Source organism: Protopterus annectens, chromosome 14.part0 (genome assembly GCF_019279795.1).
Source record: "Protopterus annectens isolate FY-2018-M chromosome 14.part0, PAN1.0, whole genome shotgun sequence".
NCBI lineage: Eukaryota > Metazoa > Chordata > Ceratodontiformes > Protopteridae > Protopterus > Protopterus annectens.
In genome coordinates, this window is record NC_056748.1 from 322520844 (window position 1) to 322545295 (window position 24452).

Here is a 24452-nt window from a genome sequence, read left to right on the forward strand (position 1 = left end):
GAAGGTTGTCATCAGGGCTAGCAACTCGGCACGTAAAAATCTACTGCCAATCATTAGCAGACCGGAGTTCCGCTGTGGCGACCCCTAACCGGGAAAAGCAGAAAGACACAACAACACAACATACTTTTTCCTGTCTAGGTGCTACTGCTAAGTTCTGGACAATTTGCTATATATAGTTTGTTTTATCAGTTGCTGTTGCATTTGAATTTTGTTTAAATAAAGTTAATACAATTAAAATGGATGAATCTTAATAAATGACAAAAGAACATGCGGCAAATACATAAACTGATACCCACGTGAATACATACATGCATGCATACAAAATCTTATACTTGAAGAAATAAATGTATATTAAAAAATGTAAAAATATACCCAATAAATGCATGTGATACTACAAGTACCATAAGAAATTAATGCACTGCAGCTTAAAAAAATAATCAATTTTGCTACTCAGAGCTAGAACATTAATAGTTATTTTGCAATTAATGCTAGGTTCTCTTGTCAACACCCAGTCATAACTGCCATACGAGTTCACAGTAATCTAACCTCTCCTCCCATAAAATCCCCTCTAGGGTTACACAAACCATTTTCTAATACTGAAAAATAAAACAATAATTATTACAAACTAAACCATGTTTACTAAATGCATTGTTGGAATCTCACGTACAAATGCCATAATCATACCCATAAATGCGATTTCCTAGTGCTCCTTCAGTTTCCTCAGCATCTAAGTAATACCATTGCTCAGAAGTAATCACTTGGTATCCCCTGCTGTTATTACTTTATCAAAACAGTCTTGGAGTCCGTCAGTGGAAACTGAGAAACAGCAGCCAGTGGTATTGTCAGCTTGAAGAAACTAAGAGTCTGAAACAAAATCAACTAGAAAAGGTGAGAAAGCATAGACTTGTAAGCATCCTGCAGCTGATCAGTAGAAAGCAGTTCAAGCTCCAGCTTTGATGGACATGCCTTGCAGAAATCAAGAGGAAAAACCAAGTTAAATGTGCTCAGAGCTGATAAAAATAAATAAAGGCAAGAATAGATAAACTTGAACAACAAAAAGTTGGGAAACATGGTTGAAGCTTTAAACAGATATTCAGATGAGCTGATAAAACTGCAAAAAACAGGTTGAAATAAAAGAAATGGCTGGCTGAGTATGAACAGCTTCAAAAGAGAGGTTTCAAAAAAATGACAGAATTAGAGGACAGAGCATGTTGGGAAAATCTGAGATTTTCTGCTGTACCACAGAAACTAGGAGTGGGCTATATTAATTTTATGAAGTCACAAACAAGCAACTGGATTGGTACTCCACAGCAGGAACCGTTGACTGAAAGGGCATGAGAAAACAGCCAAGGACCTCTATTAGTAAAGATATAAACCTACCACCAGAAAGAGTTGATCCGGGCAAAACTGTGGCAAAAGGGCAAAGTATTAAAAGTTGAAGACAGTAGAGTGTTTACAAAAAATGATTATTCACTGTAAACCAGGCAGAAAAGAAACAAATGTATTCCAGTTATCAGGGATTGTCAACAGGCAGGTGCGAGACTCAAGCTGCTGTATTCAGCTGTCTTCAGAATATTTTTTCCTGGAAGATCAAAGTAATTTTTTGATACTGAACAGGCTAAGAAGGAAATGCAAAAGTTTGTCAAACAAAAAGTGAGTCATCAAGCAGAATGAGACTCTGCTTCTCATTCTTCTGATACTAAAGCACATGGATAGACTTCACCAATGAAACCTTTTCCATGGTTCCAAAGAAAAATGCTTGAGTAACAGAGAAATGCACAGGAGTTGACCAAAAGAATCAAGAGCACCTTGGAATTGAACCGGAATCTAGAGTTGGAAGATGGAGAGGAACAGGAAGAAAGCCAGCAACATGAAAATTAGAGAATAAAGGTGAAACTCCAAAGCATCAGTCACATCTGTAAAATATGATGGAAAGTGTGGACTTTTGTTGACTTTGCTAAACTTGTGGAGAACTGAAAGTATTTGCCACAATTCATGTCAATGTCAGGAAAGACTCAGAGAAGGTGAAGAAAGAAGACACATAACTGTAAGTAAAGCAGTTTCTACTCCTAACAGTATTTTACAATATAAATTGCATTTTTATATTAATATATTTAAGCTATTCTTGTATGAGATAAAGTTACTAAAATAAATATGTTTTTCTCTCTTTTTTAGCATTACGAAATGTAGGCATTACACTGCAAAAGGTGAAAAAAAGCTAGGCAAAAGCATGTTTTAAGTTAATAAACTGTAATCTTGTGTTGCCGAGGTGGGTATGTAAAAGTACACAGATCATAATATATGTAGAGCTGAAATAGTCTCCCTTTCTTTTGCATACCGTGGTTTAATCTAATAAAAGTAGAAGCAAGTAAATATTAGAACACCAAACACAATGAAGTTTTTTCCTACAGCAAAAGATGTTTCAGCTCATCTTTCAGGCTGCAGCAGACTACATTTTCTTTTTACTTATACATTTACATGGAGAGACACTGATAATAAAGCAATAAAAGACAGAATACTAGTTTCTTCAAGGCTAAAAGTTAATGAATTTCTAAAAGCATGTGATTTGTTTTCAATCAGGGTGGGGGGATAAACATATAAAAAGGACAGACACCAATTAGTGTAAGTAGAAGTACAAGCAATAACATACATCTTACCATGGATAAACTCATTTTCAAGTTAATTAGGTACTGTGTTCGCAGCTACTTATTTGGGGGTTAAACCATTATTTGAAGATGTACATGGTTGTGTGTGTTTGTATTAAGTTAACTGGTTGTAGGTTGTGTTTTGGGGGGGGGGGTTAGTAAAACAAAACATCTTGCAAAATGTCACATAAGCCCCAATCTTAAGAAAAACCTGTATAAAGGATAACTTATGAAGCATTAATGGGCACATATCACAAAAGCTGGAAATAGATACTTTAAAAAGTGCCATATAGAACAGGTGAGAATAATGGCTTCTTACCATAATGACAATATTTTTCATACTGTCTTGGAATGTGAATGTGTTCACACATATAGACAAAAAGGAAAAAAATACTTAATTATAATAAGAAATGCAGAGTACAAAGAGCAAAGCTATAGGAGATACATTTGGAAAGAACTTAGCATGTGAATTTGATAAAGGGTTTTGGTGTGGATATTCTGCAGAACATCAGGGACAAAGGAAAACAGAAATACTTATATTAATTGCTAGAGGAGGTCCAGTAGTGATAGAAGAGGAGAAAAGATGACAGATGTATGGCAGTATAGGGCTACTGGCAAAGGATGAGGATTATGGTGGCATATACTTACATTCCACCTAAAAATGCTATTATGGAGTTTTAAAAAAATTGGAGATATAACCATCTTTCATCAGGGAGTATTACTTATAGGTGGGGACTGTAATTTGATTTGCAACAATGAGGATCTATCTGGAAGACCTAGAAGGTAAAATATAGCAAATGAGGGCAGATTTCCAAAGACATTTATGAAAGTATTTGGTATGAAAGACATGAATTCAGTAGTAGGAACTTTGAGGGAATTTACATATTCACCAAGGTACAAGAACTGTACGATGCTATATAGAAATTACATTTCACAGGAACATGTGCAATTAATAAAGAACTCTGACACACACCCAATAACTATTTTAGATCATACCAGTAATTACTTGGATAAAAATGCAGGGTAATGAAGTAAAGATGAGACACTGGCACTTCCCCACCTACCTGCTAAAAAAAAGTTATTCAAGAACTGGGTAGTGGAAATTATCTGTGAGCTATTAGGGAAGATAGAAACTACTCCAGAAGTTACAGATAGTGAGTGGGATAAAATGCAAGTGAAGTTTAAAAACAGGGTAGAAATCAAACGAGATCTGGTTAAACAAGTTATACAAATTATTTAGAGTGGCTGATAAGGTAAATAAAGGCATACCTGAACAATATGCATGACTTTAGAAACATTGTTGTTAAGCAACTGGTCTTTGATAATAGCTCTAGCGCACAAAATACTTTTGGTACAATAACTTGGGCAATAAGAAGTAAAAAGGGTTGTTGCCAAATTTATGAAGCCTATAACAAGAAAAAATAACCAGAGATCCTGTAGAGATATTTTGAAAATTTTATGAACATTTGGATAAAGCAGATAAGTACAGAAATCAAGAAAAAGCAGAAATGAAAATATTTACAGAAGAATTAAATATGCCAAGGTTAGATGTTGATGAAGCTCAACTATTAACAGTTGAGACAGTAGATGAGATAAAAACAGTTATGTACAACCAGTCTGCAGGAAAGTCTCCAGGAACAGATGGCATTATAGTTGAAGTTTGGATGCTAGCAGGAAAGAAAGTGATAAAGATCTGGCAGGTTTTGTCTAGCAGGAAAGAAAGTGATAAAGATCTGGCAGGTTTTGTCTAGCAGTTTTTTAAAAGGACTGGAGACACTAACATCCTTGGAAAAAGCTGTGGTGGCTGTTATACCTAAACACTGTAAAGACCCATCTAATACAGCTTCATATAGCTCCATTTCAATTTCAAACAATGATCATAGAGTGTTTATGTCTATAGTGGCTAAAAGAATGGCAAAGGTGATTCCAAAATTGATAAGACACCAATATGGTTTTGAGGAGGAAAGGTTAACATTTGACAAAATTAACAGAACAATGATGATCCACAGGGAAGCAGAATGTAAGAAAATACTACTGTTATTGGTAGAGTTTGATGCAGAGAAAGCACTCGGCAGAGTAAGCTAGGATTCTGCGGCCACCATGGTGCAGCGGTTAGCGTTGCCACCTCACACCAAGAGGTTCTCCGGTTTGATCCTCGGCTGGAGTGCCCTCTGTGCAGAGTCTGCATGTCCTCCCTGTGGTCACATGGGCATTCTTTGGGTGCTCTGGTTTCCTCCCACATCCCAAAGACATGTTGTAGGTGGACTGGATACTCTAAATTGGCCCTAGGCATGAGTGTGTGCGTGTGTGTATCTTCTGTGGAAGGTTGGGCGCTGGGCTGGCAACTTGACACCGTAAAACGTCACTGCCAATCATGAGCAGACAGGTGATCCATTGTGATGACCCCTAAACCAGGAAAAGCCAAAAGAAGAAGAGCAAGCTGGGATTCCATAAGTAGGGCAAAAGGAAGCATTTGCATTTCATGATAAAATAAGGTTAATTAGAAGATATGTGAGGGATTGGAGGCAAAAATCAAATTGGGAGGGTTTATCTCTGAAAGGTTGAGTCTGAGGCACCGTAAAACGTCACTGCCAATCATGAGCAGACAGGTGATCCATTGTGATGACCCCTAAACCAGGAAAAGCCAAAAGAAGAAGAGAAAGCTGGGATTCCATAAGTAGGGCAAAAGGAAGCATTTGCATTTCATGATAAAATAAGGTTAATTAGAAGATATGTGAGGGATTGGAGGCAAAAATCAAATTGGGAGGGTTTATCTCTGAAAGGTTGAGTCTGAGGCACCCAGGCAGAGTTATCCTCTTTCCCCTCTGTTATTTGCATTATATTTAGAAACACTGGCAAAGAAAAATAAGGGACTCAGAAATTCAAGGATACACTTGATATGGTGTTCAAGAAATTTGGCTTTATTTGTAAATGATATTTTATACCCGATATAACCAGAAAGGGACATCTCAGTATTTCTGAAACATTTTGAGACCGTTCCTGTTTGTTTTAACCTCAATTTTACATCACAACAAAGGCTATAGCTATAAAATATGTATCCACACATGAATTCATTCAGCAACACCCACATTTATGGGGCAATGGTAAAATGATGTATTTAGGAGTATGGATTAAAAAGGATTATGTTATGGTAGCTAAAGATAACTGGGAAGAGACTAAAAAGATAATACAACAACTGAGAAAGTGGAAGCTCTTGCCTATAGATATGGATAGAAAGATACAAGCGGTAAACATGTTTTGCATTCCCTTTAATTTTATACACAGAGCAGGCATATTTTATCAACCAGAGGAGATGTGGATATTAATTAATAAAGACTTGAAAGATTTTATTTGGGAGGGGAAGAGGGCAAGAATTAAATGGGATAAGTTGATCCTCCCAATAGAACAAGGAGGTTTTGGATTACCTGACTTGAAGGGATATTTTTGAGCTACACAGTTAAGACTCTAATACAAGCAGAAAGCTACAATTCAAAGTGAAAAGGAATGATGAAGGAAAGAATGGGATTTTGGATGCAGATCCTGGAAGGAGAATACAAGTATAATATTCTGTAGGACTGTTACAGTGGCAGAAAGTATACTAAGAACTAAGTCAACATGGGAACAGAGAAAGGAAATTCTGCCAATTAGCATGCTGCAGTTAGGAGTACAGACAATAGGTAAGAGGGATTTGGAATTTGCTGGAGGACACTAGCAAAGGAACCAAAGTATTGGGAACAAATAATTGGGGAAAGGTAATAAAAAGGGAAGAGGCCAAGAAGACATTTGGATAGCAAGCTAGAGATTGCATTCCCTATTAGGGATTGATATTAGGAGTATAGACAGAGGGAAAGGGATAAGGGAATCCTGAATGAAAAACCTGCATTGGTTGAAATTTTAACTGAATTTGCAAAAGAAGCTACAGTTAAAAAAGGAACAATTAGTAGGGCATATAAAATATTGCTCAATAACTATAGGAATCAATCAATAGAGGTAAGAAAAGATTTGGAAGCAAGACTGGATATGCAATTAACAAAGAAACAATGGGAGGACATATGTATGGCTCCTGAATATGGAACAAAGTCTAGAAGATTTAGGATTTTTCCCTGGAAGTGTCTACATAGATATTTTTTTACCCCAAGCAGACTCCAAAATAATGTTTCCTCAGGTATATGGCAAATGTTGGAGGTGTAATGTGGTAGAAAGAGGTACCTGGGTGCATAGGTTCTCAGAGTATAATGACTTGTCAGACTTTAAAAATTCTCTACAGAGTACTCGGTCAGGATTACTGGGCAAACAAATTAGTGTAGTTAAGGAAATATTTTTTGGGTTAAAATTCAAGATCAGAATTGCCTAGACATCATAAGGCCTTATGTTTAATTGGGATATGCCAAAAAAGCAATTACTAGAAAATGGAAATCAAAAATTAAACCAACTATACTTGAAGTAGTGAATATTGTAACAGAGATAAAAGAACAGGAAGTGGGATCTTTAGGAAGAGGCAGGAGTAAATTATACAGAAAAATTGGAAATTGTGGGAAGAGTACATTAAGAAAAATATTTAGGAGGAAGAATAAGGTTTAAGAGAAGGTAGGAAATGAGCAATTTATGTAATGTTGCATTGACTATAGGATATATAATAATATATGTGACGTTTAACATTTGCAAATGTGAACTTAATATGATTATTTTTATATTAATGTAAAGTTGGCTAAGTCAAAAGTGAAAATTTAATAAAAGTGTTTAAACAAAACAAAACGCCCATTATCCCTAGCAAAGAAGCATACATCCAATAACTTTTTCAATGAAGACCATAAAGAATGTGATCAATGAAAAGCACTTTTCAAGGACATATCCTTTAATTTCCATGCAAGACAATTTTAGATCAGACATTTTTGCCAAAAGTACAAACTTACCCTTAACCAAACTCTGTTTTTGATATAAAGGATGGTATCTATCAAAATGCAAACAAATTACTGCAGTATGTAGATTTCATAAATATTGTAGAAGTAGAAGACATATGGACTTAATTTGTACTTACAAAAACATCTAGCTAGTAAGTTTCAGTTCTGGACGTGTAAAAATTTAACTTGAAAAATAACTCATCAGTTCAATATATTCCATAAATTCCTGTAACTGTTGCATCATATATTAGTTTTTTGCCAATAAAGTAAAACTAAATCAGTGGAGTTGCACCAGTTACCTGCTGAAAATACTCCCCCCTCAAAATAAACATAACTGTTATACAACACACTCTCCAGTGTCTTAACATGTCTAGAAATATACATCCCAAAGACAATATCCCTTTAGATATTAGTTGTGCTAAACAGAAGGTTTTCAAGACTACTGCTAATACATGGTGGATGAAGGAGACAGAATTAATCAACCCATGTTCTAAGACCCCCTGACTGCATTTTCATTTTTGAGTGGGGGTTTGGCTATATTGTACACGGAGTTAGGGTGTTGTTTACCAAATATGACAATACACTATTTTGAATTTAATTTAGGCTATTTTTCCATATACCTCTTTATTAATAATGGCTACTGTGATGACCGTGCCCCTGGCTCAGCAATCAAGGAGCCTCAATCCTATCCACTAACACCAGGGAGGTTGTCTCCTAGAAGAGAGGAAAGGATAACTAAAGTACAACTTCCCTTAAGTGCACACAGACATCACAGTCAGTCTGGGGCTGGTTGCTCCCTTGCTCACCAGGTCCCCAATAAGACTCCCCATTGGCACAGCTATAGGGTCCAGGTCTCAGCCTAACTGGGCAAGCTAAAACCTCCAGTACCCCCTCTGTCCAACCAGTGCTTCGTGTCTCTGCCCAGGTAGATGATACATACATACACACACACACACACACACATTGAGATAAGTATTTATACAACCACACAGACTTTCCTGGGAAAAGGCTGGCACAGGCTCTGCAGCTGTGCCCCTATTACCCAGACCATATGGTAGTAATTCCTGCCACCATCCAGTTAATTATCAGCTACTAAAAGGCCCTTAAAAGGGTGTCCAATTATTACTGTGCAATATTATAATCCAATGGTAGTATGACTAATCAGTCTCAAGGCTTATTGGAAGGGCTTATTACAATAAACTCTATAAATATATAATGTACTCTAAAGCATACTTTATCTCTACATAAACCAGCCACAGGTAGAAATTTTTAAAATATTTAATAATAAATAATTAAAACACAAGACAAAATTACTACACCAGAGAGATATCTAAGAGTTCAGAGATCATACTGAAACTTAAAATAATACAGTAGTACAGGTCTGATTTCAAAGAAAAATACCCAATTAATCTTTACTAGCTTTAACTATTCCTACAAGAAATCACAGTTCTAAAACTTACATGTGAGCATAAGACAGAGTGCTGAGTTATATATCCAAAATCAAAATGCTTTCAGTCTCTTGCGAGAAATAGTATTTAAACATTACTAACAAACATGTCTCTAAGGCCCTCCTGAATTACATCATTTTTGACACTTAGTCTGGGGTTTTCAGGCCACAAACTGCATTATTTAGCAATCTAACACCTATTCAGAAACTTACAACAATACAAGTCATTTTGCATGTATACTCTAACAGAAACCAGAGCAATAAAGCACATTCCACATCTAAATTCTGGTCATAAACTTTAGTCTTAAAACCATGAACATGAAACCTTTATCCAGACACACTGGAGCCTAATTCCAACATGATAGGGTCACAACATGCTTCACTGGGCCAGTAGAGTGCAATGTTGTCACATATTTTGCAGTTGCATATTTCATAATGTTAGTTTTCACTCAAGAAACATGCCTGTATTTTACATTTATTTACAAATGCCAGAATTATATATCAAATTCTATTTGACTAGGCTGGCAGCCTTCGCCCATCTCTCCCCAATCGTCACAGCTACTTTCTGTGGTAATGAATGGGCATCAAAAGGAGATATGGTAAGAAATCTAGTTTTCAGTCTTCTACAAATGTAACCAAAAGGCCATGATTCCCAATCTGGTGAAAGATAATTAGATGCCAAAAAAGGAAGGGTCTTAAAACCTAGCACTAGACCATACCACTAACAGCCTTCATACTTTCTAGAAGAGGCACCAATCACCTCAGCTATGTGGGTTCTATCTTTCAGTCAGTTGGCTATACACCTCAACACATATGGATTTATCTTTAAAGCATGTACAATGCTAGCATGAGGCATACTGTCAAATGCTTTGGTCAAATCCAAATAAGATGCAAGAACAGAATGGCTACTGTCAACAGTCAGTGTGATCTCTTCAAAGAAGTCCACTAAACTTAGTAACCACAATCTCCCTTTGACAAAGCCAAACTAATACGGGTCAAGCCTTATAAGGTTTTTGATATCATAGTGTATGAGGTCAAATATGATGCATTCCATAGTTTTGTGAATCAGACTAGTCAGGCTAATGGATCTATAGCTTTCTGGGTAAGAGGCAGGGTCAAATGACAAACTCAGATAAACAAAAAATACTGATGAAAAAAACAAGTGGATAATGCTCCAGTACCAGCAGGTAAAGTTCAAAATAAACTGAACAGCAAAATAAATTCAGGTAGTCCTAGTAGCGGTTTAAATTTAAAAGCCAAACCACACAGATAGTCTCTTCAATTGTAGTGGTTTATTTAACCACCAAAAACGAGCTTTTCATCGGAACACGCTCCAACTTCCTCAGAAAAAACAGTAAACAGTGTCTCACTACAAGCAGTTAGCTTATATACAAAATCATTTTAAAATCACATGGTCGACAATTGCTAATCAGTATTAAATTGAATATTGACACAGCCCCCATTTTAAAAACCTAGATTGTATCAACAAAACATTTGACAAATAATCAACAGTAAAAATAAAATAAAAACTGCTACCCAAGATAGCATAACTTCAATCGTACCTGCAGAACAGTACGCCGAAGATAAACCATGCCCCAACACAGTGGTAGTATTCAGAAAATGATCACTAATTATAGCAAACACAACATCGTAGTATGTTTATAGAACATTGTAAAAAACACAAATCACCTAGTAGACGCTGTCAGATGGTTCTGCAAACACCACTCTAGTAGCCCTAATAAATCCAAGGTGATGTGATAAATCTACAGTTGTAAAATTCACCTTAATCAAAAAAACAACCACACGTCATGTAGGGGACCCAGTGTTTGTACTGAACTAAATCTGAATGTACATTCAGCGGAAAAAGAAAATGGAAAACCATAGTACCTTAAAGGGCCAGAGAACTAGGAAACCGGCAAACTGAATGGACATCCGCAGACAATGTTTTTGAAAATGGACAACATACAGGTAGATAAATCAATAAAAGATACCGGATGTCCCTACATAACCAGAACATCCAAAATTTATATATTAAATAAAAAATTAGAAACTAGTAAGTGTATTCTAATCTGAATAAATGCAAAACTTCGATTTAACCACACACTGCTGGTATGTACTAAATGTACAGTTATGTAGCTTGACTCCTGTCTGATGGCTGTTAAATTCAATCCCGAATCTAGTAATACAGTTCAACCAGGATGAATGGAGTACCGGATTTGTACTAACCCAGACCACCAATTACCTACCAAGTTATTATTCATAAAATAATAAAAGTAAAAAATACCATACACAAGTAGATTTAAGCTTTGCTAAGACTTGACCTGAACAGAACAGCCCTGCCACAAATAATACTGAAATATTCAATATTGGTAAAAAATGAATTAAATAAAAAATATATAAAATATAAGTATAATATTGAGTAAAATAAAATTAATTGTGATGACTAACCTAACTACTAAATTAACTGCTTTATTCCAATAGTGTTTGTGACATAATAAATGGGTTACTCAACAACAAGAATGAAGTTTTTTTTTACCTAATCAGCCTTTTAAGTTTTAAAAGGCAAGTAATGGACAACATACCGTTAAGACCTGGAGTGTGGCAAGTATCCAACCTGAGTTGCCATGATAACTCCTTACTCTCCAGGTATAGGAAGGTAGGTCCCCCTCTAATCGGATTTCACCTGGTCAATAATACCAAACAAAAAATGATGGCTTGGGTTTTCAGCTATATGTCTAGCTAAACCATTGTCCATCTTGCCTTTTCTAATGGCATAAAGATGCTTGTATATATGTTCCTGTAGTTTTCTGTCGGATTTTCCGACGTAGAATGCAGGACAACTGGAGCACTGAGCCAAATATACCACTTGTGTGCTACAACAGTTACATCTACCCATTAAATGGAACACCTCGTTCCTGATAAGAAATCTCATCCCTGTCTTTATATGGCTGTAGTAGCGACACATATTGCACTTGAACATCCCATTCCTGTTGCTTAGATTCTTGGGTCTTCTCTCTAAAATACCTTTGATATTCAAACCTCTCAAACACTATTCAAGGTAGTTCTGTCAAAGATTTACAGATAGAATCATCCTGGGTAATTAATACCAGTTCTTCAATATGACACCAAATATCTCCCTGGCATCCAAGCTGTAAGTTAAAATAAAGCTGTTAGACATAGGAAAAACTACTTTCTTCCTCCCTGCAAAGGTTTCTTTGTCGGGAATATTTTGATTTAAAATTGGTACATATACCCCGGTAGTTCTCTTATTGTGGACCTCCTGTAAAAGATCATTAATTAGGTCTTGGGGGTAATCCCTATTGGAAGAGAGTTCTGCCATGAAGGCACATTCTGCCACAAAATCACAGTCCCTAGATACCATGTGGGCTGCTCGAACAAGTTGATCTTTTAAAACAGATAGCTTTTGAGAAAAAGGGTGACAACTGTCAAAATGAACATAACTATTGGAAAAAGATTCCTTCTTATGAATTTTGGCTACAAAACAACCTTGTTCTTTGTCCTTGGAGAGGTCTACATCTAAATAAGCTACCCTGTCTAGGGAAAAACTATAAGTGAATTGTAAAAAAATTGTGGAAGAACTGAACATATCAACCAAAGAAATGGCTAACTCCTCGTCTCCCTTCATGATAATAAAGATGTCGTCAAGAAACCGTGTATATAAATCTTGTGGAATTATCTTTTTGGACTGAAGAGTTTGATTTGTGAACTTGGTACTTTGGTGACGTTTTTCTGGGACAGCCTTTATTGAGTCTGTTACGGGAATACTTTTTTTCATTATCAGTTTCTTTTTTCCCAGTTTCTCCATTTTGTGATAAACCGTGTATATGACACAACTTTATTCATGAACAGTGGATTAGTTAAAATGAACTCCCTCTCCCAGTAAGCCATGACCAAATTGGCTACACTGGCACCACAAAGTGAACCCATAGGTACTCCAATCAACTGTAAATAAAATCGGTTATCGAAAGAAATGAAATTGTTGGACAATATAATGTCCAACAGTTCATTTACCAGTTGAATGTCTTTTGTTGGGGCCTCCTTTTTGGACAACATAATTGGAATCCAATCTAAGGCAACTGGGTGGGGGATAGGTGTGTATAGATCTTTCACATCAACTGTTAAGAAATGACTATCTTCACTGTAGGTTGTTTGATTAATCATGGACAAAAAAGACCAAGAATCTTTAGAAATTTGAGGTTCAGTAGCCACATATTTCTTTAGTATAGAATCCACTACTTTGGCACTGGCATAAATAATGCTACCCCTAGCGCTAACTAAGGGTCACATAGGTGGATCCAGTGGATTCTTATGAATTTTCGGTGAACCAAATATAATAGGAATTTTATAAGTAGGTGGAGATATAAAATTCAGTAAATCCAAATCAATGGATCCATTGACAAACATATCGCCATAGTAAGTGGAAACTCTGGAGTTACCTATGTACAAATTCATTCCTAGAAACCTCCTTATAGGACTCGGAAGAAAGAATGTCCTCCATCCACTTTACACAGTCGGACTCTTCCATGACTACCAGACCTCCACCCTTATCGGGTTGCATAACCCTTACTGAAGAATTGACTAATGAATCCAATAGTAATCTCTCATCCTTACTAATGTTATACCTACAAGCTTGTTTGGGTAACGTTTTGTTCAGGACATGTCTTCTGTCTAACTCGCAAATTTGTTCAAATAGGTTTAAAGATGGATGCAACGGTGGGTTGTAAGTGCTTGCCAAAAGGAATTCACCCCTGACACTGGTGAAATTTCCCATTAATAACTGTAGATTTAACTTTCTTACATAGAGTTTTAAGTCAATAATGGAGGTAGTCATATCAGCCCTCCTTGAGGGCACATTGGAAAAACCTTTGGCCAGCAAATACACTAAATCATTTTTAAACACATAATCTGAAAAGTTATTGATCTTAAAGTATTTTCTGGAATTAAATAGTACATTACTTTGACCAGATGTGCATAAACCAGTCCCAGTTAATACTTGGCTCAGTTCCTCCTGGACCGGTTGCTGGATTTCCGACCCTGTTCCTCCATGGGAGATTAGGCTGGGTCCTGAAAATTTGGAACCTCGACTGCCTCTTCAAGTTTACTGGATTTATGATGTGCAGTCGTTCACTACATCTGACTGGGTCCAAAGAATCTGTCAATTCCTTAGTAGTGTTGTCCTTGTGACTGGGTCTACCGCCCCATTCTAATTCGTTAGAAACAGACGCCCCCGCCTTCCATGATCTAAAAGACAAAAAGTTGCCTTGGGATACCGGGGGTTTCGGGTAAGCCATGCCATCCTTGTATACTTTAATGTCTCTTTGCAATTTTTTGATTTTAGTAGAAGTAAGTTTTAAAATAAGCTGGTCAATATTACTGTAGGTATGGTCATATTCAAACCTGTACCTGGGGAAATGCAAGTAGTTCTTTATTTCCCCATCCAGTTTATTGATGTCCACTAGCAAATTATCAGCCGCCATCTGATAGTGGTTGCTGATAAGATCCATTAGTTCAAATCCATGTCTATCGAAAAGGCTAATTAGCTCCCGATGAAAGGAGGACCCTGCCTCCAAACCCGTGGGATACTGCCAGGATCTTAGGCCTTTTGGGACTATATCAGCCTTTTTACATTCCCCAAAATAGGCCACTTACAGATGGATTTTTCTCAATTTCAGCAGATTCTGGTAAAAAATGTTTGATTTAGAAGGTAGATCCAATGACCCACCCATGTCTGGATCAGGTGTTGGAGTCCCTCCATTGTCTAAGAAGATAAATGAACGATTTAGCCATTGATTTAAATTTGGTGGTCATTGTGATTTCAATGTCATTGGATTGGTACCAATGGAGTGGGGCCCACCTGTACCCCATTCCTGTATGCCTGTAGCTGTATTGGTTTCAGCAGACTGAACTCCTAAAGGTATAGATATGTTCCTGGATGGCTGATGTTCATTTTCAGATTGAAAATGAACCAATGTAGACTTCGAGACACTGGGAGGGCCGTCTCCTGCTTGCCCCCCTGAAGATACTCCATTAATACAAGTTGGAGACTTGTGTCCCCCACTGTTGTTGCGAGCCCAGAACATCACCCAAATGATTGGATAAGTGATTTACTTTCTGGGTTAACAGTTCAATCAGCTGAGTAAGGTTGCAAACCTCTCCTTCCATACACGAACCCGACATAGGCACCGCAGCGTCCTCCGTAACTGACACTCACAAATGACAAACTCAGATAAACAAAAAAATACTGATGAAAAAACAAGTGGATAATGCTCCAGTACCAGCAGGTAAAGTTCAAAATAAACTGAACAGCAAAATAAATTCAGGTAGTCCTAGTAGCGGTTTAAATTTGAAAGCCAAACCACACAGATCGTCTCTTGAATTGTAGCGGTTTATTTAACCACCAAAACGAGCTTTTCATAGGAACATGCTCCAACTTCCTCAGAAAAAACAGTAAACGGTGTCTCACTACAAGCCATTAGCTTATATACAAAATCATTTTAAAATCACATGGTCGACAATTGCTAATTAGTATTAAATTGAATACTGACACACCCCCCATTTTAAAAACCTAGGTTGTATCAACAAAACATTTGACAAATAATCAACAGTAAAAATAAAATAAAAACTGCTACCCAAGATAGCATAACTTCAATCGTACCTGCAGAACTGTACTCCGAAGATAAACCATGCCCCAACAAAGTGGTAGTATTCAGAAAATGATCACTAATTATAGCAAACACAACATCGCAGTATGTTTATAGAACATTGTAAAAAACACAAATCACCTAGTAGACGCTGTCAGATGGTTCTGCAAACACCACTCTAGTAGCCCTAATAAATCCAAGGTGATGTGATAAATCTACAGTTGTAAAATTTACCTTAATCAAAAAAACAACCACACATCATGTAGGGGACCCAGTGTTTGTACTGAACTAAATCTGAACGTACATTCACCGGAAAAAGAAAACGGAAAACCATAGTACCTTAAAGGGTCAGAGAACTAGGAAAACGGCAAACTGAATGGACATCTGCAAACAATGTTCTGAAAATTGACAACATACAGGTAGATAAATCAATAAAAGATATCGGATGCCCCTACATAACCAGAACATCCATTCTGTAATGCCATCCATCATTGCAGTTGCCATACTTCAGTGATGTCATTTTGCAAAGATCAGACTAAACAACTTAAGGTGCATCTCCACAAGGGCATGTTTAGCCCTATTTATTAGGCATCCAGATAAATTATCAGGACCCATTGAAGTAGTATTCCCATTTTAGACAACACCTTCAGTATGGGCTCCCTTGTAATATTAGGTAGTGTAAGGCATTTGGGAACTTGTAGAATTAAGAATGTCTACTGGGTATGAGAGGGAGCTGGCATTTTTGGATAAGTTTAGAATATTGCAGGGTTTTATTTCTTAACTTTCTAATTGTCCTTGATCTCAGAAGCTAATTTAGGTTTATGATTTGCTTTACTAACCCTGGTAGTACATTTTAGTTCCTTACTGATATTTTTGATACAATCTTTAATATGCCGAATTTTAGATCTTTTTAGATCTGTTCTATAACTGAAAGTTTTTATTTTCTCTCATGTTACAGAATGCATTTGAGGTGGTGGACTACCAGGGAGGTTTGTTCTTAAAAAGTCTGGCTCTGGTATGGATGCCCAGGTCTGGGCACTTAACCATTGATAATAGAACTCCTTTGTACAAAAATCATCTTGTCAGGTCTGGTAGTGCTACAAATGAATTTAGATAGCCAATGGTTTGCCTGTTTCAAACACATGAATTCAGAATTATTGACTACAAGGGCTTTAGAGACTTAAAGAAGGTTACACATTTATGGCCAGACTTAACCAGAGGTTGAGAAACAAGAAATGTGATACATGTAGCTATATTACTTAGGACCAAGTCAAGAATATTACATCCTCTTGTTGGTTTGTTAACTATTTGTTGCAAATATTTATCAAGTCTTAAAATTTTTGGACATTAGGTGTTCCTTTTTATTAAGGGAGTACTTGAAAGCTTCCATTATAGAGACATGTTTGGTGACAGGAAGTTCCTCAAGTACACTTAGGAATCTTACATGGTTATCAAAGAACATGGAGGGTGTCCTGTAGCTGGAAATAAATTAATAGTTTGTACTGTTCAAGGTAAGTTAGAGTTCAGCTTTTGAGAGTCTGGGAATCTGTCTAGCAACCATGTGATCCTTGACAAATATGGCAACACCACCAATTTCCATCAGGCCTGAACGCATGGTAGGAGAAAAACCCAAGCATGAAAAAAATGCTACCTTTACCTTGAAACAAAGTGTCGGCTTATGTAGGCAACTACACAAACAACTGTGTGTGTTCAAGTTACGGGACAGTCTCAACATTACTTATTTTGTTGGCATGACTTCTGGTGTTGAGAACAGATATCATTATATAGTCCAATTTGGGGCAAAAAATGGCTACACTGCTATTTGCTATGTTGGGATGTCCATTAGCCTGATATTGGATAAGCAGCAAGGATTTAGCCAGTATGTGGAAGCCATAGAATGAGAGGTGCAGTCCATTCTTGGTGAAGCAATTTGGACTGTCCATCATCTTATCCCATGTTGACACATACTGATCCTCTTCTCAGAATGACATCAGCTACTAAGCCAATTGTAGAAGCCAATCATCTTTTCTTTATATGTACATAAATTCTGGGTGAAGGAAGGATTCCAATCAGGACCAGTGTCTTGCCTGTATAGAACACATGAATGGTGAGATGCACTATGTCCTTGCTGGATATGGTGCTTCAGGTGATTTACACCCACATGGACTACAAAATAGGGAGACCTGCAAATGGCTGACTTGGATAAGTGCTCAAGCCCGGTTAACATACTTAAATAAGATTAAGAAATAAACTGCCTACTTTGGACTTTAAGTTTTAAAATTAACACAAAATATTTTTCAAAAGCAAATAAAGCACTGCAGTACAACTGACTGTTCTTCCAAGTATTCATCACCTGTAATAACTGGCGCTGGTGAAAATCTTGGTTTTCAAACTGCATATAAAAAACAGCTACGTTAGTCCCACATGCATACCTGAAATGCCAAAATGCATTAAGACCCACATTAAATCATACTAATTTACCAATGCTGTGTGCATCTTGGAAACTGATGACCCAAGAAGGCCTGTCCAGATTAATATCCAGCACAAACATAGAAATCCTTCATATTGCAATTTATGTTTTCCCATACATATTTTATTGTCTGTATGTAGAAATAAAAGCTATTCAACACTGTTCACCTCTCCTTTATAAAAGATATAAAATACACATTTTTCAGAAAATACATACTTTCCGGTCTGAACTGCTGCAGTGTTGTTAATAACCACCCCTGGGGAACTCTACTAGATTCACCGTTTTGTCTACAATTGTCCTCTTTACTAGCACTACCCATCTCCTTTCCCTAGCCGTGTCAGATGAACAGTACTACGCGTGGGTCTGCTCCATGTGTGCGTGTGATATAATGACAAAACTTTAACAAGGTACTACATCAATTACAATACTCAACATATTCATTACAGCATTTTCTTAAGCAAAAAAATCTAATTGTCTTTATGCTGTCCTTATCTAACAAGATAGCATGAATTCCAACGTATGAATGTTATATACACAATTTTTTTTTTTTGTAATATCTGCCTCCTGCATTTCCTTTGTTCTTGAGGATTTGTCAAGCAGAATGTGCATTTTTGTAGACAGTTCCAAAAAGGCTGCAGAACATATCCCACAATAAAACTGTTACTCCCAGAATGAGCAACTTCCACTGTGATGCTGGCCTTCTGCGCACTGTGTACCTCAAACAGGACACTGCATCATCACACAAAATTCCCAGCAATTACAGTCTAGTCTAGTCATAGCCACACCTGGACAAATCAAATAGCATTTAGATACTGAGCAGTTGAAATTCAGACTTGATTCCTGCCAAGGTATTCTCTGAAATCTAGTTCTGGTTTGCCCAATGTCTGAAAAGAGAACGCATGCAGTGCTCACCTGTTGATTAAACTTAAATAAATTTAATTCACTTTTCGCTTTCATCCAGCAATGATTAGCACTTTTTTACCCTATTCCTATAATAAATCCACAGGAATGACAATATTAAATAAAATAAGAAACTTGGAAATATTTATTCCAATCCTAGCTAGCGAGCACATACACCTTTTTACGAATCCAGCTTGTGTGGCTCTGCTGGGTCACACCATGATTATCCATTCGTCAAAGCATGTAGCTCAATAGCAAGCTACTTACTCCAAAAGGCACAGAATACTCTTTGCTCATCAGTGATGACTGCCTGACACAGATCATTATCAGATTCAGGGACGTGTTGTACTTTGACTGCTAAAGTAGTTAAGATCACTGCAACAGAGCATCAGTGACATTCTTAACAGCTCATATGTACTATTATGCCCTCTGTTAGAGAATTGAGAATGCAAAACACATAGGAAAAAATCATCAATTTTCACCTAGCAGTCTACCTTGTAGCTCAAGTTTGCAACTATATCTACCCAGAAAGCAGCTCAAGTTTTTTCAGCATTCTGCTACAGGGTATACTAAATAAGTAAAAGTTGAATTTTTGATGCAGGTGTACCATTTAGGTGCAGTTTAGCAACAGCCTGCAGATATCTTGAGGTAACTCATAGTTAAGCAGCCTAACAGAAACAGTAAAATGAACTGCAGAAAAAATAAGTGTAACAATGAAATAAAATGTGTGCATTACAAACAAACTGGAAAAAAAAGAACTGTTCAGCCACTCCCAAGAAATTATTCTGCATAGCAAATGTAGAATTTAACTCAGAGCCTAGCTGAAATAACCGATATCAACTGAGAAACAGATCTACACAACACAAAAGCCTTCACTCACAAAAGGAGCATTTGAGTTTGAAGGTTCATAATCTGCTAAACTCCAACAGATGCATTGAACAGGGCTATGCAAGTCAGAATAATGGCACACCAGACATCCCACTTGAATAGTTAGCCAATCCAGGTCATACACAGTGAAGATGGTCTGTCACTCACCAAGCTATCGTCACACAGAATGATAATGAGTAGGTGTAAGGCTAGACACATGACAATCGTAGGACTTGTGCATATGGCTGCTTCTATCAAAAGGCTAAATACTATAGCTTAAACTGCAACATAAGCAGCAGCAGCTCCACTGGATAGCTACAGAAAATGTTATGAGCTTGTTGGCTGTTTAGCTGTTGTCCAAAATAAGCAATGGTATTGCAGACAGCCTGAAGTACAGCTGTGATCTGCTGGGCAAGCGTTCCTTTGGACTTGGTGTTGCAAGTTGTTGTGGCTGTGGGTATGCTCACTCAAAATCACCAAGCACAAACCTGCTTACGCTCAACATGCCAATCTTTTCTGAACCGCAGTTCATCATTTTTGCTAATGCTTACCAACAACTAACCCTTGCACTGAAGAATGAACTTATTAGGATCTACTTTAGTATTTTGCCCAGATAAAAAGAAACTGATAGATGTCTCACTTTACAGACGTCCCTGAAACAGCTTTTGTTGAATGCTTCCTCAAAGACTTTCAGCTTTTACAATGAAAAAAGCTAGCATTCATACTCTGGAGATAGAAAGAGACTGAGTCTAATGTGTAGTAGCCTCAGAGTGAAAGCTTGTAGTCAATTTATTGAACTACAGTCTTTCAGACAGTGTCTCCAAAGAACAGAGAGTTCACTCATGTGTGCTTTCAGCAAAATGAGGGGCAGCCTTTAAATTACCATGCTGTTACCTCAATCACATAAGTGCTACATGAAAATCCTGAACCAGCACTGTTGCAATACATTCTTTTATCTAGCTTTTTTATATTCTCATTGGTTTCTGATAAGGCTGACCCAAGGTATTTTCTGCTGCAGAGCCTATTACCTTTAGACTACAAAAATCCTACTTTGCTTCCCAATGTTCAGTGTTTTGTGGTGTATACAAGTCACGGAACACAACTGATCCCACCCAACTTCAAACTTAATATTAATGTTTGTAAAATGCCTGCCAAAAACATGTCCATTTTAGGTCAAAAGGCAGCTTTATAGTTACCCAAAATAAATTTTAAAGACCAAACTACTATACTGAACTGAAAAAAAAATTTTTCTTCCACATTCAATAATTTAAAAAAATGAAAGTAAATCATAAAATCCAAGTAAGGACAAAAGGCAGGACACCGATTTCCTTAGTAATAAGGAAAACAAACATACATTATCACAGCAGAGAAGAGTTCTTTGGCCTAATGATATTGTGGCCCACCAAATTTGCTCTTTTTGTGATTTAATTAATTATCTGAAAATTATACTCGACTAACAGCTTACTTCACTTTCTGGTGCTGCGGTAGCGTTGTCGCCTCACAGTAAGATGCTGTCCAGTTCGATTCTCAGCTAGAGCGTCTTCTGCGTGGAGACATGTGTCAATGGGCGTACCTTCGTTGAAGGTTGTGTGTCAGGGCTGGCAACTCGGCACGTAAAAATCTACTGCCAATCATTAGCGGACCGGAGTTCCGCTGTGGCGACCCCTAACTGGGAAAAGCTGAAAGCCGCAACAACTTTAGACAATCCTATGCTAGTTTTTGACTGTACCACCAGTGCTTCAGATGCTGTTCCAATCACCAAGCACTCTTTTTGTGAAACTATGCTTCATAGTGTCACCCCCGAGACATTCATCTTGTATCTTCAATGCATGCCTTCCTATTCTCTTACGTCTTCTTTTTGAAGGACAGTCTACAACTAGACTTTATTTTATGCATTGTTTTAATTAAAAACTTGTTTATTTGAATTTGCCTACCAAATAGGGCATTGACCTCAATGGAATATTTTCAGACCTAGCCTGGGTACCATAAAAACAGGTACAGATAAATCAAAATAAGGATTGATGGGGAACAACAAGCATGCATATCAAACCAGTGTTACAGCTAACCACCACCACCAAATTCAGATTTAACAGAAGTTATGAGTAAAATGCACACTGTATATGTTTACCTCTTATTAGTTTCTTTTTCTCTGGCTTCTGAAGCAGACAGTGCACCATTTTGCACTCTTCTGAAGTCCCTATATCTCTAAAATGACAAGTTCTCCACAATCTCAAACAATACTCTAGATGAGGGTCTTAATAGCTGTCCTTTCTTGTTTTCAACTGACATTTTGCCATCCTTCTTTATTGCTTTCTCTTACTGCCTGTGGACCTTTAGGTCATCTCAGTTAATTACCATGAGTTCTGTTCCCTTTTACCTGTGTACCCTTTTCTGTGTTTTTTAAACTACCAACATGCATGGTTTTATAACACTTCATTACATCGAGTTCAAATTACCATGTGTGCAATCACATCTGCAGCCTTACCAAGTTTTCTGATACCTTTTCTATCCTGTTTTGTTTATAAAACCTCTTGGATGATTCAGTCATTAACAAAAGGCAAACGTTTACTTCTGGTACCTCTACAATACTGTTGCCAATTGCTGACAAACTGAAAAAAAAAACAAAACAAAAAACTGATGCCAGTACTTAATATGCAAGTGCCCCTTCTTATTATCACTAAGTCCATCTGAGTGGACTTCTTTTTCGGCGACCATCTGTGGGTTGCTGCCTAGCTCATGTTTCACTCATTGATACCCCTCAAAGACCTTGCACATAACAGTTACAATGGTGACCTCAGTTGACAAAGAGAGTCAAGAGAAACAAGAGCTTTTATGGGTATATTGCAAACAGGAGGAGGGAGGCACATATATCAGTAAGCTAAACAAATATTAGAAGAAGCAGGAGAATAGTACCATGCTAGAAGGAAAGGAGGGCACACTAAGGAAGGGAGCAGTGGAAAGAAATCAGGATTGAGAGGGAGGCAGTAGAAAGGAAACGGGTCGCCTTTAATGAAAAAATATCACAAGCAACAAAACAGGTTAGCCACCCAGGGTCCTCAGAAAACCTGTCCAGTGTGCTGCAGTATCCCTCGATGGAGCTGTTAAATAGGTCACTAGAAAGTGATAACTGTCCACCGAATAGAGGGCAACAACTGGGGCACCCTTGTAGAAGGGAAGGGGCAAGAAAAATTAAAGATACTACAAATCTATTGCCCAACATCTGTAGCAGGGAAAGTTATGGATTGCATTCCTACAATTAATGTTTTTCACAAAAAAAGAAGCTGTCAGCTAAACCTGATCCAGATTTATGACCGAATTACAGGAATAATTGACATGAAGTACTGATGGGTGTGGTCCTACATGGAAATTTTCTAGACCTTTGACTTAGTCTTGCTAGGAGAAATGAAGCAACTGTGGAAGGACCAAAACTGAAGAGTAGGACAGAGAGAGTTGTACCGCTACTGACTATGGGAGGAAGGTGCAAGACTCCAAAGGAAAGATTTGGAAAGATCAGTCAAGTGAGAAGAGGTAGCAATTAAGGTTTGGTGCAGACAAATGAAAAGTCTTTCCCTTGTGCCGTAACAAACCTACTGTGACGTGACAGCTGACGGAGTGGAACAGAAGAGAAGGAACTCTTCTCATTAAAGACCAACAAAAAGATAGGGGACACAATATGGGTACACAAGATTAAGGTCTGAGAAATACTGAGGCATCATCCTAAGAGGACAAAGAACAGACAGTAAAGGCGAGAGCATGAGAAGCACACAGTACAGCTCAAATAGTTCCTGACTTTCCTAAAGTACTTCACAAGGAGGGCTGTGGGCCCATGGAATGGGCTACCAGAACAGGTGGTAGAAGGTGGGACCCATGAAGCATTCAAGAAAGACAGGAGATGGAAAGGATGAAGAGGTAACATAGGAGAACAGGGAGGAAGCAGAATTTTAAATGGAAGACTAAGTTTATTGCCCCCTTCTGCTATCAAGAAAATCTAATTCAGTGCAACTTAAACATCTATATACATACAACAAAATATAAGAAAATTCCTGTACAAGCAGACCGAATGCCAAAGGAGCTAGTAGAAGTAGCAGCTGAGAAGAATACATTTTTCTGCAGTAATACAACATCTGAAACTACCTGCGGTAAAGCTTATTCTAAATGTCTCTCTGATGAGCATACACAGATGCCTTCTGTTATAAATTATTTTCAATGACAGACTAAAAAAGCAGATGTCTCTGTGCTGCTGTAGTGCTGCTGATGCATTTTACACTGATAATTTCACAAAGTTTTAAATAGTGTATAGTACTGATGGCCACTGACATACTATCATCATTTGAATGTAGTTATTTATTAATGTTTGTTAATTGGGTTTTTTGCAGACTCAGCTTGGGAGCACTGTCTGAATAAATCATTTGCTCAGTCACACAACAGGCAAAATGAATGAATGAATGAATGAATGAATGAATGAATGAATGAATGAATGAATAAATAAATAAATGAAACAAATAGCAAAATGGGCACTGAACATGGTGGAACCACAGTGCTCCTGGTGTATATTAGATT

At 37.3% G+C, this 24452-nt stretch overlaps 1 protein-coding gene across 1 annotated transcript in view; it reads right to left on the bottom strand.

Annotated features, from left to right (window-relative positions):
• Window positions 1–24452, bottom strand: part of TACC2 (transforming acidic coiled-coil containing protein 2) — a gene marked incomplete in the record, with an annotated part of 1481681 nt that overhangs the window by 220775 nt on the left and 1236454 nt on the right.